We start from the raw sequence: 14,114 nt of genomic DNA, 5'->3' as shown, positions 1-14,114 counted from the left end.
CTGGGACCAGTGCCCCAGTCCGGCCTGCCTGAGTGGAGGAAAGCAGATCACCGCTGCAGACCTGATCCTACCTGGGACAAGGGGAGGACTGTGGCAGTGACGCAGGTTGGAGCAAGACTCAGGGGAAGATACTGAGAAATGAGGTGTGTAACTGAAGTTCAGGGGTTGGGCTACGAGTCTGCCCGGGACCCAAAAGGACCAACGGCTGACGCTCAGGGCCTACCATTAGCTCATCTGGGCCGTGAGCTAGGTGAGGGATGTGCAGAGAAGCTGTGGTCCGGGAAACAAAAAGAGGCACCCTGACGGGGCCTTAGGAGGCCTAAGGTCTGTGAGATCAGAGCAGACCACTGTCTCTTCCGAGCCTCAGCCCTTTATCTGCAAAATGGAATCATACAAAGAAAATCACTCCTCATTTTAGTTAGTCTTTCCATATATAGGTGGCTAAAACATCAGCTCTTTGAATGGTGTCCCCCTCTCCCCCGATCTTCCCACATTGTGCTGCTGCCAGGGCTCATTGGACATGTCCTCCTGGGTAGGGAGGAGAGAGAGACTTTGCTCATTCGTTCAGACATTAGCTAACTTGGCAGCAGCCACTGTGTTCACACAGGAGGAGGGGTGGGACTAGGCTATCCACACTGCTGTCCTTTCACAACTTGTAGAATGAGGGGTGGAGTGGGGAAGAGGGTCAGAGGTACAAACTTTCAGTAGTAAGTAAGTTCATGGAGACTATCTATAGTTAACAGTACCTTACTGCATGTTTACAAGCTGCTGAGAGGGTAGGTCTTAAAAGTTCTCATCACAAAGGGGGAAAAAATGTAACCGTGCAAAGTGATAGATGTTAAATAACACTGTGGTGATCATTTTACAATGCATACGTATAAATCAAATCACGGTGTTTATATCTTAAACTTATACACTGCTCTGTGTCAGTGATGCCTCAGTAAAACCGGAAGAAAAGGAACTTTGAGAACAATGGGAAAAAACATAAAAACCTTGGTAAAGCAGAGCTGTGGGTCTGGAGGGGAGCAGGCAGGGACTGGATTTCAGGAGGATCCGAGTGGTGGCCTCAGCTAAACGTCGTTGTGCATGCCAGATGAATGTGGGGAAGGGGGAGTAAAAGGGGCTGTGGAGAAAAGGATGATTCAATTATGGCCTTTCTTCTTTATGGGATATTATGTGGTCACTAAAGTTAGTGGTCAAAGTCAAGACCACATGACTAGTAAGACAACTGTAAAGCTGTGCTCAGGGAAGAGGGCAGTGAGTGATACATTATTCTGAGTATGTGATTCTGACTGTGTCATCACACGAATGCATAGAGAGAGATCGAAGAGAACAGTGAGTAATGACATCCAGGGTGTTCATGTTAAGTCTTCTTTAAAAATGGTTTCCTTTAATACTGATTCATGTGACTAATACTGATTAAAAAAAGCAAACTAGAAGATGAAGCATTCCATCAGTATTCCACTGGGAGATACATTCTTATTCCTTTCCAGCAGTGTGTTTCTGGTGAGTTTGTGGATGGCTTTCTGAGTGTGCTAATGTCTCAATCTTGTACCAGATCTGTCAGCCTGCAGTGACTCTCGTGGTCTGGCTGAATGACACCAACTGTAGGAAAATGGAAATAGTAGGGAGTGTGCTTTGACAGTTTAATAAGCCTCCAAACCAGAGTGGAAACACAAACAGAGCTGTTTCAGCTCTGGGGCAGCCTGGTTTTAGAGCTGGGGGAATAAGCATAATTCTTCAATGTGACAGTGCTTCAGGTATGTGGAGACGGTGATCATAGAGCCCTGCAGTCACCTGTCGTCATATCTGACGTCTGCAGCTCTAAGGTTTCCACTGTTTATTTTCTGAAGAAACCGTGGGTGAAGAGACCCAGGTGTGCGGCTGCTGTGGTTTGGGGGGACCCTGTACTTCTCTGGGACCCTCAGCCATTCCCCTCCACTGTATTGCTCTTGGGCACCCCCTTCAGGATGAAATAATTTTAGAATTTATGGTTTTGCTGAAAGAAACTGGAAATATTTGTTTAAAAGTCACTAATGCCAGTGTACTGAAACACTTTTCCCAGGTGCCACGGCTCTCCTTGCCAGTTCATCCCAAAGGCAGAAGGTGGCTAGATGACCAGATAATTAGGGTTGGTGGAGAGGTGTGGTTGGAGATCCGTTTCATCTAGTGAAGCCCAAGAATTACTGCCTCATAGCGTGGACCGCCTTTTTGATATTTTTTTCCCCAGACAGTTCCGTGTATCTGTCTGATTTTCTGCTTGTGTGTCTCACTCTTTCTGCCATTGTTACTCTGATAATTCTTTCTAACTTTGATGCCACTTTTTTTCCCTATGACAACTCAATTGCTATTTCTTATGATTTGCATTATGCAGTTCATATAAAGTAGATACATCTAGAGCGTTCTCCCATATAAAAATGGGAGTTTAATTTTTTTCCTGCAATTTGAAAATGTGAGGTTTTTTTCCCCTCCATAAAAGCATTTACTATCCTTAACTACTACAGATAGATAACACACTTCACACAGAATGCAATTCAAAAGCAAAGGCATTTTTAATAGCCTGCTCTATTGGTAGGCAACTCATATTGTCACTTTAATAACAACAACATTCCCATCTATAACCTTTGATCCCCGGGGACAGAAGCTTCTAGCACATTTAAGTCTCCTGCTTCTTATTCTGTGTTCTGCCAATGACAGAGGGAAGCCCGAGTCTGAGCCCCTTCCCTGCCCAGTCCGAGTTCTTAAAAACCGCTCATGTCTCGGAGGATGACGCAACTTGGAAGTGTGTCCCTTACGTGGCTCCGAAGGACAGAGCTGGTCAGACAGACTGTCCCCACCCCCTTCATTGGCATTTAGGGGCACTTAGATTACCTTTCAGGTCTGCTTCTTCGTCTGTCCAGGCTGCCTCCCGGCTCTGTCATCATGAACTTCTCTCCCTAAATTATTTGAAATGACTGTTATTAGACCCAGACTGGTCAAACTAGACAGAGGGCAGAGAGGTTGCACAGGGCTCCCCAAATGACGGCGTGCACACACAGTTTCCTTCTGATGCCTGCCAGATGTGTTGTTAGCGTGTGTCCCGGGTGTTAAGTGCTGTGCTTGGCCCCTGTGCACACAGTGGAGACGGAACAGCCCCCAGGCTCCTGAAGGAGGACAGTGAGACGGAGTGACGGCAGTTGTAACTCCTGACCTCTGCTCTAACAGAAAAATGTGGAAGCTGTAGATCCCACAGTTAAAAATTATGAAGTTTGAAGTTCTTTTTCTCTTGGCGTACACGTTTGGGTTGTCTGTGGAACTTCAGCAAAAATACAACATGTATTTTCCGTTCGACCTGCCTTTTACCTTTTCAGTTGGCCTTTGATAAACTTTTTAAGTCCTCCAGTACATTTTCTATTGTTTCAGATTGTCAATGTCTTAGGGAGGTACTTTCAAATTATGTGAGATACTGTTTTACCATCTGCTGTTTGTTGTGTATTGATATTTTAAACCTTACATCTCTGTGGAGGAAAAGCTGTCTAGTGGGAAGGTAGGCTGGCTACTTATTTGGACGCATGAAGGTAATGATTATTACCTAAAACAATGTGAGCTTAGCACTGGGTATGTGGCTGACAGGGGTATTTTGTTAGTTACAAAAAGGAGGAGAGAAATCATAGAAAGTCGCAGGATCCTACTGGTCGTCAGGTTTGAGCTCCCCTTCCCGCCGATGACCCAGTACCTTGTGTGCTCCCCGCCCCCAAATTGGCCTCCCATTTGTCACCAGAAGCTGCCGTGAGAGGAAGTCAGCTCCAGTATTACTTTTGCCATCTGGGCGACTCTGCCCAGCATTTTTGTTGGAGAGGCTTCTCCAAACTGGGGAAGTGCACGACCAGGTGGGGAAGAGGAAAGAGCATGCTTGTCCTCAGGTTCAGCTCACACAGACTGGCCGAGGGGTGGACAGAGGGAGGGGAGGAACGAAGGCTCCACTATTGAGTTTGACAGTTTAGTGTACCTCTTTGTAGTATTTACCCTTGGGATTAAGAGTAACATGTCTGCATTCTAAATCAGCATCAGAGATCATAATCAGTGGTTTTGTTTTGTTTTGTTTTTGTTTCTTAAAGAAAAGAAAACAGGCTAGAGAAGCATGGAGAGTTGTTAAAGCAAAATACAATGACCGTGGAGGACTGCCTACAACATATAGTGCAGTGACTCTAAATGTGTTAAAATATCATCAGGTTGTGTTAAAAACCCAATTTTTTACTGCATTAAAGACAGACGAAGAACGTAAGAAAAGGAGTAGGAACACATGAGCGGTGTTTAGCAGAGAAGCAGAATGATCGAAGCTGATTTGATAGCTACACGGGAGAACTTTGAGTGAGAATCACAGATGGAAGAAGAGGCACCAGAGCCGCTGTCACTGTCTCCGCAGGAGGCGGTGGTGGCCTGGGCGAGGGTGTGGGGGCCATCCGGGCTGAGAGCTCACAGGACCTACTGAAGAGTTCAGGTGAAGGGAGGGACCTAAGCTCTTTATGACTCAGGTTCCTCTTTCGAGAGGGAGAATAATAATATGCTATGAAGGCCAATAGGCACTTCTAAAGCGTCTAGATCTTGCTACTCAGAGTCGGAGCTAGAGGCCTGAGTGTCTCCCTGGGAGCTTGTTAGGAGTGCGGACTCTCTTGCGGGCCCCCAGACGAGCCTCTGTGTCAGCATCTGCCTTTTAACAAGATCCCCAGTGCCGTAGAATCGTGCCGCACCGGGGAGTACTAGATACTGGATAAGGAACAAAAGGCAGGGGCCAGTGGTGGCGATAAGTAACCTCACAGAAGCTAAGCACTAACACCTGCAGACGAACCTTTGAGGGCCACAGGACTGGACTAGAATTTAGTCCTTGCATCTGCTGGGGTGATGTGATGGCCGTTGTTCCTGTTCTGCCTTGTGTTCTTGGATGCGCTCTGCGGAATACCACTGAATCTTAGCGGTTGTGGGGGCTTCTGTTTTAAAACATTGTCAGAAATGAGCAAAACTATTTTCCTCACTCACCTTCTGATTTACGCAACCAGGAACGAAAAAGTCAAGACTTTTGGGTAGAAGGGGTTTTTTTTTTGTTTTTTTTTTTCCCTACTTACCTTGCTGACAAAGCTGCTGGATTATTGGGGCCCCAGTGTTCACATGTGTCTCAGCTGTGTTTCAGCTGCATTGTCTCTATAATCCCTGACAGGACAACATGAAAGTATTAGGTACTTAATACAGATACTCCTTTTAACTCATCCCCCCTCCTCTCAGACAAGCAGTAGAGTAAGCCCGACACTCTTATTTGTCATAAGTAACACATGCAAGTCAGTTCTTCCCCTGGTTCCCTTTTTTCAGCTTACCAATATTTTACACCAGGCATTTGTTTATCTTTGAAGAAATAACCCACAATTTTCTGAATATATACATATATACATATATATATATAAAGGAAGTCTTTTTCACACTGATAAAAATAATTTTGTACCATGAAGATATAACTTGAGTTATGTATCAAATAACTTCAAATGTGTGAAACCAACACTTAGAAATGAGAGGAAAGGGGGCGCCTGGCTGGCTCAGGCAGTTGAACGTCCAGCTTTGGCCCAGGTCATGATCTCACGGTTCGTGGGTTCGAGCCTCGTGTCGGGCTCTGTGCTGACAGCTAGCTCAGAGCCTGGAGCCTGTCTTCAGATTCTGTGCCTCCCTCTCTCTCTGATCCTCCCTCCCCTGCTTGCGCTGTCTCTCTATGTCTCTCAAAAATAAATAAAAAACATAAAAAAATAAATAAAAAAAGAAATGAGAGGAAAGAATGCAGAAACCGTAGGGATGCCTGTGCATTACCATTAACCTGATTGAAGTATAAAATTCATGGATGTAAAAGGAATGTATCGAACTGTACATCACGAGGAATATCTGAGTTTTACAAAGGCGGAAATCACATACCTCAGGGTCTGGGCTAGGATGCTCTTTGGTTCATTTCTATCTTCATGCCTCTTCAGCAGATCTTGGAAATGTGAAACAGTTTCCCTAAGCTTCAAGCTCCTGTGAGGTCGAGATCATAAGAGACTTTCTTAGGGTGATTGTGTATGAATTGATCCATAGACTGTGCTCAGCTCCGGGCTCCCTAAGTGGCAGTAATTGCTTCTACTACTGTTTCTCAAACTTGTAGTTTTCAGAAATCTATGAATGAGCAAATAAATCATTTGCTCCCACTTGGAAATTAAAGAATACCCCCTACGTCATTAGTTGAGCAAATGAAGGATAGAAGTGAGGGAGGACCCCGAGGGTCTGGTCTTCACCCCACCTCACCCCAAGCTTCCCTGTGCAATCTTCCCAACTCAGCAAAGGGCACATCTGTTCTTCCAGTTGCTCAGGCTAAAAGCCATCATGACATTTTCTCCCATCTACCCCTCTCCTGCTGCCACCTTTTATCCAGGTGACCACAGGAGCCTCCTCACTTGTCTCCCTGCTCCCCCTGCCCCAGCTTTGGTCAGTTTCCAGCGAAGCAGACAGTCTGAGAGAGGTGAGGGCTAGCACTCAGAACTCTCTGAAGGCCACCCACCCTGCTCATAGTCAGAGGTCTTTACATGGCCAACAAGGCTCCTCTCTGTCTACGACATCTCCCCCTCCTGCTACTCTTCTGTCCCCACCTACCTCTCCTGCTCCTGTCTTCCGGCTCATTCCACTCCCATTGCACACTGGCCTTTGCTTTTCCTCAAAACTACCAGGCTGTGATGTTGGTGTCTTTTGCACTGAGATTTCTTCTGCCTAAAAGACTTTTTGTCCATCTAAACCCTCCCTACCGTATATACATGGTATGCTCCTTCATAACCCTCACCCCAGGCTCACGAGGTGTGCTCCCCAATCACCCTCCTCCCAGCTACACATGGCTGCTCCCCCATCACCCTCCCCTGCCATTTGCACATTGCATATTCCCCCACATACATCCCCATCACCCTTACCCCACGTGCAAGTGGACTCATGTGGGTCCACTTACGTACAGATTTTTTTCAATAAATAAAGTACAGTACTGTAAATGTATTTTCTCTTCCTTATGCTGGTCTTAATCTTTTCTCCAGCTTACTTTATTATAAGAATGCAGTATACAATACATATGCAAAATATTTGTTAATTGACTATGTTACTAGTTAAGTTTTGAGGGAGTCAAAAATTATACGTGGATTTTAACTGCAAAAGCAGTCGGTGCTCGTCACCTGGGTGTTCAAGCATCAACTGTATTTTGGAATTTTATGTCTGTTGAAGGCTTGTCACTTACAGGGAAGAGTTGGAGGGTAATTTTCAGTTCACTTGGTTAATTTTAGCTCTTAGCTCAGGAGCAGCTACCCGTCCTCAACCCAGGCCCCTTGGTAGCCAGCTGTGCACATGGGAGCTTGCACATAGCAAGTAGGAATAGGGTGGGCAAAGGGACCCTGTCCCCCAAATATAGGTACTCTACTTTCTGCCCCTGATGAAAGAGGCAGGTAGCCCCTGTTGTACCTCCCCATGCTGTTGCAAGTGTCTCCCGCTCTGCCTGAAGTGACACTGGGGGGACTTAAATGGCCAGTGCCCTTCTCCCCATCAATTCATGTTTCACATTTCCTCCTTTTAGAGGATCTAAACAGTAGATCTAGACAGTAAAGACCAGGATGTTCCAAACCAACTGCATATACCAGAAAAGTGAGAGAGTGCACACCCCAGGGAAAAGCTCAGAAATGATCTGAGAAGACCATAAGTTTATACTTCAGACTTATTCTCAGCATGGAGACAGCCTACAACAATTAATTTTATAAAATAAAAGTAAAAACATTTGCAAAAAACCCAGCAAACTGTGGGGGAAGGAAAGGAGGATCTTATTTACATAGTTACCACATTATTAGATTAGATACTGATGTTCAACAACAAAAAAATCACAAATCATGCAAAGAAACAGGAAAGTCTGGCCCATTCAAAGCAAAAATTAAATCAGTAGACTGTTCCAGAGAAAGACCTAACGGTACATCTGTTAGACAAATCTTTAAAACACGTCTTAAAAATGCTCCCCCTGCCAAAACCCCCCAAGACCCCAAAAATACACCAAAACAAATAAAAACCTCAAAGAACTACAGGAATATACGGAGAATGCCAAGAAAACAATGTATGAACAAATGGAAATATCATTAGAGCAATAACCTAAAAAGATAACAACAAGGAATTCTGGAGCTAAAAATTACAGTAAGTGAAATGAGAAATTTCCCACGTGGACTCAAAGGCAGATCTGAACAAGCAGAAGAAACATCAGTGAGCTGAGGACAGGACAACGGTCAAGTCTGAGGAACAGAAAGAAGAAAGATTGAAGAAAAGTGAACAGAGCCTAAGAGGCTTGTAGGGCACCATCAAGCAGACCAACATATGCATTGTAGAAGTGTCAGAAATAGAAGAGAGAGAAAAAGGGGCACAGAGAATATTGGAAGAAGTCATGCTTGAAAACTTCCAAAATTTGATGAAAGACATGAATATAAACATCCAGGAGGCTGAAAAAAACTCCAAGTAACAGAAACTTAAAGAGCCGTACCGAGGCACATTATAGTCAATCTTTCAAAAGCCAGAGACCAAAAGAGAATATTAAAAGCAAAAAGAGAGGAGAGAATAATCACATACAGGGGATCCTCAATAAGAACATAAGCAGATTTCTCTTCAGAAACTGGGGAGGCCAGCAGGCAGTGGACTAATATATTTAAAGTGCTAAAAGAAAAAAAATCTGTTGACCAAGAATCCTGTATCTGGGCTAAACTTTCCTTCAGAAGTGAGGAAGAAACTGGGACACCTGGGTGGCTCAGTTGGTTAAGAGTCCGACTTGTACTCAAGTCATGATCTCACAGCTCATGAGTTCCAGCCCCATGTCAGGCTCTGTGCTGACAGCTCAGAGCCTGGAGCCCATTTCAAATTCTGTGTCTCCCTCTCTCCCTGCCCTTCCACTGCTCACACTCTGTCTAGCCTTCAAAAATAAACAAACATTAAAAAAAATAAAAATTAAAAAAAGCAAGGCAGAAACTAAGACATTCTAGATAAACGAAAGCTGAAGGTGTTTGCAGCCAGTAGACTTGCCCTGCCAGAAATGCTCAAGGGAGCCTGTGAGGCGGAGTGAAAGCACACTGGAGAGTAACTGGAGGCCATCTGGAGAAATAAACATCTTATAAAAGGTAAAAGCCTTGGCAATTATAAAAGGTAGTATTGTACCTATTGTTTGTAATGCACTTTTTGTTTTCCACACAATTTAAGAGACTAATACATTTAAGGACAAAAATGATTATTAGTGTAAGAGCTAATATTAATGTGACATTTGTTTGTAACTTCAAATCTTGTTTTCAAGAGACTAATGCATTTAAAATAAATAAAGGTTTATGTTTTAGGGGACATTACATGAAGATATAATTTTGTGACATCAGCCACTGAAAGCAGAGGGACAGGACAGTAAAGGAGCAGAATTTGTGAATATTATTGCAGTTTAGCTGGTATAAATTCAAAGTACAGTGTTTAATTTTTTTAATGTTTATTTTTTGAGAGAGGGACAGAATGTGAGTGGGAGAGGGGTAGAGAGAGAGGGAGACACAGAATCTGAAGTGGGTTCCAGGCTCTGAGCCGTCAGCACAGAGCCTGACACAGGGCTCAAACTCCCAAACCGTGAGATCATGACCTGAGCCCAAGTCAGATGCTCAGCTGGGTGGCTCGGTCAGTTGAACATCTGAATCTTGATTGCTACACAGGTCATTACCCAGGAGTGTGAGATTGAGCCCTGTGTTGGGCTCCGTTCTCTATTCGTTTTCGGCGATCCCTCCACTTCTCAATTTCCTTCTCCAGGGTCACTTGCACTGGCTGGGCTCTGAACCTTTGAAATTGAAATTATCATTGTGCTTCTTTGTGATAAAGGAGTTGAAATTATGGTTTTAAGATGCTTTGAATTCCAGAGTTATGCGCCGTAGAGTCATGTATACATTTTGGAGAATGTTTTTGAAATCACCTCTCTCAAGTCTGTGGACACATACCTGTTCTTGGCTCACCTTCTCTCTGTGGTTTGTACACATGCACTGAAGTGTTGCTTCTGCCACTTCCCCAAATGAGTCAGAACTGAGCTCCTCTCCTCAGTTTCTCTTCTTGGTGGGAGCTTGAGCGGTCAACCAAATCAGTCTCTTGTCAGGACTCACTCTTTTAGCCAAATGAGCAGGGACCTAGCAAATGTCTGCTGGTGCTCCCCTTGGCCAGGGAGCCTTTAGTGGCTCAGTGAGGGTCCATCCTCTGTTCCTGTGCCCTTCCACCTCCACCACACTCTTTCCAGCATATTCCATCTGTGTGTTTGCCACGTGTTTTCACCTAAGAGTCCATGTTCCTGACAAATATGTAAGTTATCTACCTCATGTCTGTTCTGTTTCTTTAATATTTCAAGTGCCTCTCCATCTCCAGTATTTCAGTCCTATCTTGATTCCCAGCAATATCTATGAGTTGTTACTGTTAACATTAAAAAATGCCAATTAAATTGGACCCACTTGGGTGGCTTAGTCAGTTAAGTGTCTGATTTGGGCTCAGGTCAGGATCTCATGGTTTGTGGTTTGAGCCCTGTGTCGGGCTCTGTGCTGACAGCTCAGAACCTGGAGCCTGCTTCAGAGTCTGTGTCTTCCCCTCTCTCTGCCCCTTCCCCACGCATGCCCTGTCTCTCTCAAAAATGAATAAGCGCTAAAAGTATTTTTAAATAAATAAATAGGACACACTTGCCAATGCTTCTCATTATTCTCCAGCATGATGGAGACGGAGGCCATATATCACACAGCCCGAGGAGCCCTGTGTTCTGTGATAGGGAGTTGGGGTCATCATTGAATGCCTTTGTTTTCAGGAGTGACGGGCAGGGTTGGTGCAGGGTTGCGGGTCTGGGACAGCCTGTTCATTCTGTCACATCAGAAGTAAGTATTTCTTAGGAAACTGCCAATTGTGCCCAGCACAGCAGAGCAGGGACAAAGTCCAGAGTCACCCCACTAGTCATCCCCTATCAGATGTTCATCTCACACATTTACAGAAAATCACATGCCAAGTGCCGTTCTGGGCTCTGAGGGTTCCAAGGTAAATGAGCCTCACCTCAGGGGCAGGAGGCTCTGAAAATTGCACTGTCCTGGAGCCTGAGAAGACACGGTACCTAAACTAGCCAGACAGGTGGGGCAGGTGTGAGAATACCAGCTTCCTGGAGCTGTATTCTGATCTGAGACTTGAAAGATAAGTGGGATTTAGCCATATGAGAGGCCAGAAGGGGAGTGATGTGGAGATGGGGGAGTGGCCTGAATGTGGGACACCCAGGAGATGCTCTCTGGGAAGGGTCAGGGGAGAGGTGAGCAGGGTATGAGCGACTGGACTTTCGTTAGGAGGCGAAGAATAAGGCAGGCAAGAGTAAATAGGACTGAGGTGGGTAAGAGCTGGATTATGGAGGGTCTTTTATCCCCCCTAAGGGAACTAGCTTACAGTCCCATGAGTGAATTTGAATAGGACCACCACCAAGAGCAGGGATAAATGTAGGAAGTCTGAGTCATGGTGGAAAGGGTGAGGCTGCGTGTCTGCTGTTTAGGCAGATTTGAGAGACCTGCCTAAACCTTGAGATGGAAGAGGGAGGTCAGGATATGGACTCTGACTAAACTGAGAATGCTGGCAGGAGACTGAGCCCTTTACGGCTAACTCCAAGTGGCGGCTAATTATAAAGACACATGGAAGCTGTTGGGAACTGGGACAGCCCGGGGCTGGTAAGCTTTCCACGTGGTCTCGTGGGCCACATGGTCTTCCGCAGGCTGTCCGCCTCCCCCTGCATGTTCACTCCAGTCTCTGCTGCCAGCCAGATTCTGCTGCACCTCCGGTAAAGACTGGCCTGGCTCATCCATTCCCAGGTTACTGGGCAGTCTGTGTAGTTGAGAGGTGACAGGGTCACTGTTAAGAAGGCTTGGCCGCCAGACCAAGCTTCGGCATAGGCGGGATTGGTTCTACTTAGCACGAGCTGCTGTCAACTGACATCTTTAAGATATTCGTACTCACCTATGCTGAATCTACAGTCCGTTCTCAAATCCTGCTGAAACTCTCAATGCAGGGAGAGATGATGGCATTAAAGAATGCAGTGACTTTGGTTCTCTGGAGCCGACACGATGTACCGGGGATAAGAGTGCAGCCCAGGCAGGAAGCCTGTGCCTGTGATTTGGGGCTGGAGCTCATACTGTAGGCCCATTAGGTCACCAGTCTTCTCTGGTTTTCCCATCCCTCCTGGACCTCCAATGCCCTGTTCATCACCCTATTGTGTGAGAGACACTTGTCCCAGCGGAAAGAGCCTGGGCTTTCCAGTATGTTCTTGTGTTAAATCTGGTTTTTCCAGATATCAGCTGTGGGGCTTTAGCAAGTTACTTCATTTTCCTGAGCCTCCGTGTCTTCAAGAATATGTATAAAATCCTATCTGATCCCATTCTTGTCCCCTTACTGTCCCCTACTTTACCCGTATAACATGTATGTATACCCATGTGTACATACATGTAATACAGATGTCATAGACACACTGTAGACACTCAATGCTTGAGGAAACAGAAGAGGCAGCTATGAGGCTGTTAACTCACTTCTCTGGATCCTTTCCTCTCCGACAATGTAGAACAGTCTTCCTGTAACTCCAGCTTCTTCAGAGAATTCTCTGTGTGTTTTCTTTTTCTGACCGAACCATCTGCCATGAGCCTTCAGTCCTGAAGGCTATTTCCCTTCTCCCTATTCCCATAGGGTAAGGAGATGGTGCCTGGCTTCTACCCTTGTTTGCAAAGTCCCTTTCACATTGAATCCCATGGCAGTGGACTCCGTCACTCCTTGTCACTCTTTGGCTACCATCTTTTCTAAGGATTTTGGAATCTATCTGCTCAAATAACCTAGCAGCGTGGTTCACTGCATGTAGAGGTTGGCTGCTGCGAACACCCCACTTTCCTTCCCACACAACTGTGGGTTCCCCCTGTGCCCCTTCTCATAGCTGCTCCCTGTACAGGTCTCTCCACATGTTCAACAGAACAAATCCATGCTGCTTGTGCACCAGGCTCTTCGCTAGGCAGGAGGGACTTATGAGGTCCCTGCCCTCACTGAGCTTAAATGCTTCCTAGAAATCCTTTCTCTTTCCTGTAAATGTGTCCCTACACCCTTTAAACAATTGCAAGCATTTCCCATCCTTAAAAATACATCTTTCTTCTTCCTGCATCCTTGTTAGCTACCCCCCCCCCCACCGAAGCTGTGAACAGCCTTTTTCCCACTGCAGTTGGTGCCTTCCTTCCCCTGAACAGCCTTTTTACCACTGCAGTTGGTGCCTGTCACTGTGCTAAAACTATTCATTGGTGAGAAATCCCAAATACCACAGCCCCTGAAAATTTGCAGTTCTTATTTTGACCTTTGTGTGGCATTTTTGGAAAGCACCAACACTTCTTCCTCAAAGAGTCTCCTCTCCCTTTGCTGCCATGACCCAGCCCCTGCTTCATCAGGTCACACTCTTTCTCCTCAGGCTCTTTTGCATCCTCCTCCTCCTCCTTACGTGCTTCACGTTCTGTCTGGAATATTGTTCTTTCCTACAGTTCTCTCCTCAGCCATCTTTTCTCCCCGCTGCACACTTCTGGGTGGTGGTAACCAGATCCGTGTGTTTATTCCCACTTTTACTCAGACGTCTGGAAGCTGCCTCGGCCCAGCAGGCCCAGCATGGAGCTTTCATTGGTCCTGCCCTTCCCCTGCACCCTCTCTTTCCTCTGCACTCCTCTCCCCTGCACCCTCTCACTCCCCTGCACTCTCTCTTCCTTCTATAGCCTCTCCTTCTCCTCTCCTGCTGTCATAGTCAAAGACTTTCATCTTGGCTTTTCCAAACTATAACAGTTGCTTTGCTTTTTAAAATCCTTAAGTAACTTTATTTGCATAAAATATACAGGGATCCACAGATAAATACATCAAAGTCTCTGTCCTTGGGAAACTCTTAGTCGTGGCTGGCCATGGGCTTGTAAACAAATGCATCCCAAATGTGGGGAAATGTACCAATAGAAGCAGGTGCTGTCTGTCGGTCATCCAGATGTGAGATAAGGTGGCAGTTGATAAAGGTGGCCTGTGTGGCTCATGCTCTC

The 14,114-nt window shown here is 45.7% G+C and overlaps 1 protein-coding gene and 1 long non-coding RNA gene across 7 annotated transcripts in view; one reads left to right on the top strand and one right to left on the bottom strand.

Moving 5' to 3' along the window:
- VOPP1 (VOPP1 WW domain binding protein) overlaps positions 1–14,114 on the top strand; it is a 112,955-nt gene that overhangs the window by 70,317 nt on the left and 28,524 nt on the right. The gene's annotated exons all lie outside the window — the stretch shown is intronic.
- Positions 2,586–6,017, bottom strand: LOC115281133. The gene is made up of 3 exons (XR_003904109.1): positions 5,932–6,017; positions 5,103–5,187; positions 2,586–2,936 (listed from the first exon to the last, which is right to left on the bottom strand). It is a non-coding gene; the product is annotated as an uncharacterized LOC115281133 (long non-coding RNA).

This window comes from Suricata suricatta, chromosome 2 (assembly GCF_006229205.1).
Source record: "Suricata suricatta isolate VVHF042 chromosome 2, meerkat_22Aug2017_6uvM2_HiC, whole genome shotgun sequence".
NCBI classification, from domain to species: domain Eukaryota; kingdom Metazoa; phylum Chordata; class Mammalia; order Carnivora; family Herpestidae; genus Suricata; species Suricata suricatta.
This window is presented reverse-complemented; position numbering and strand designations above follow the sequence as displayed.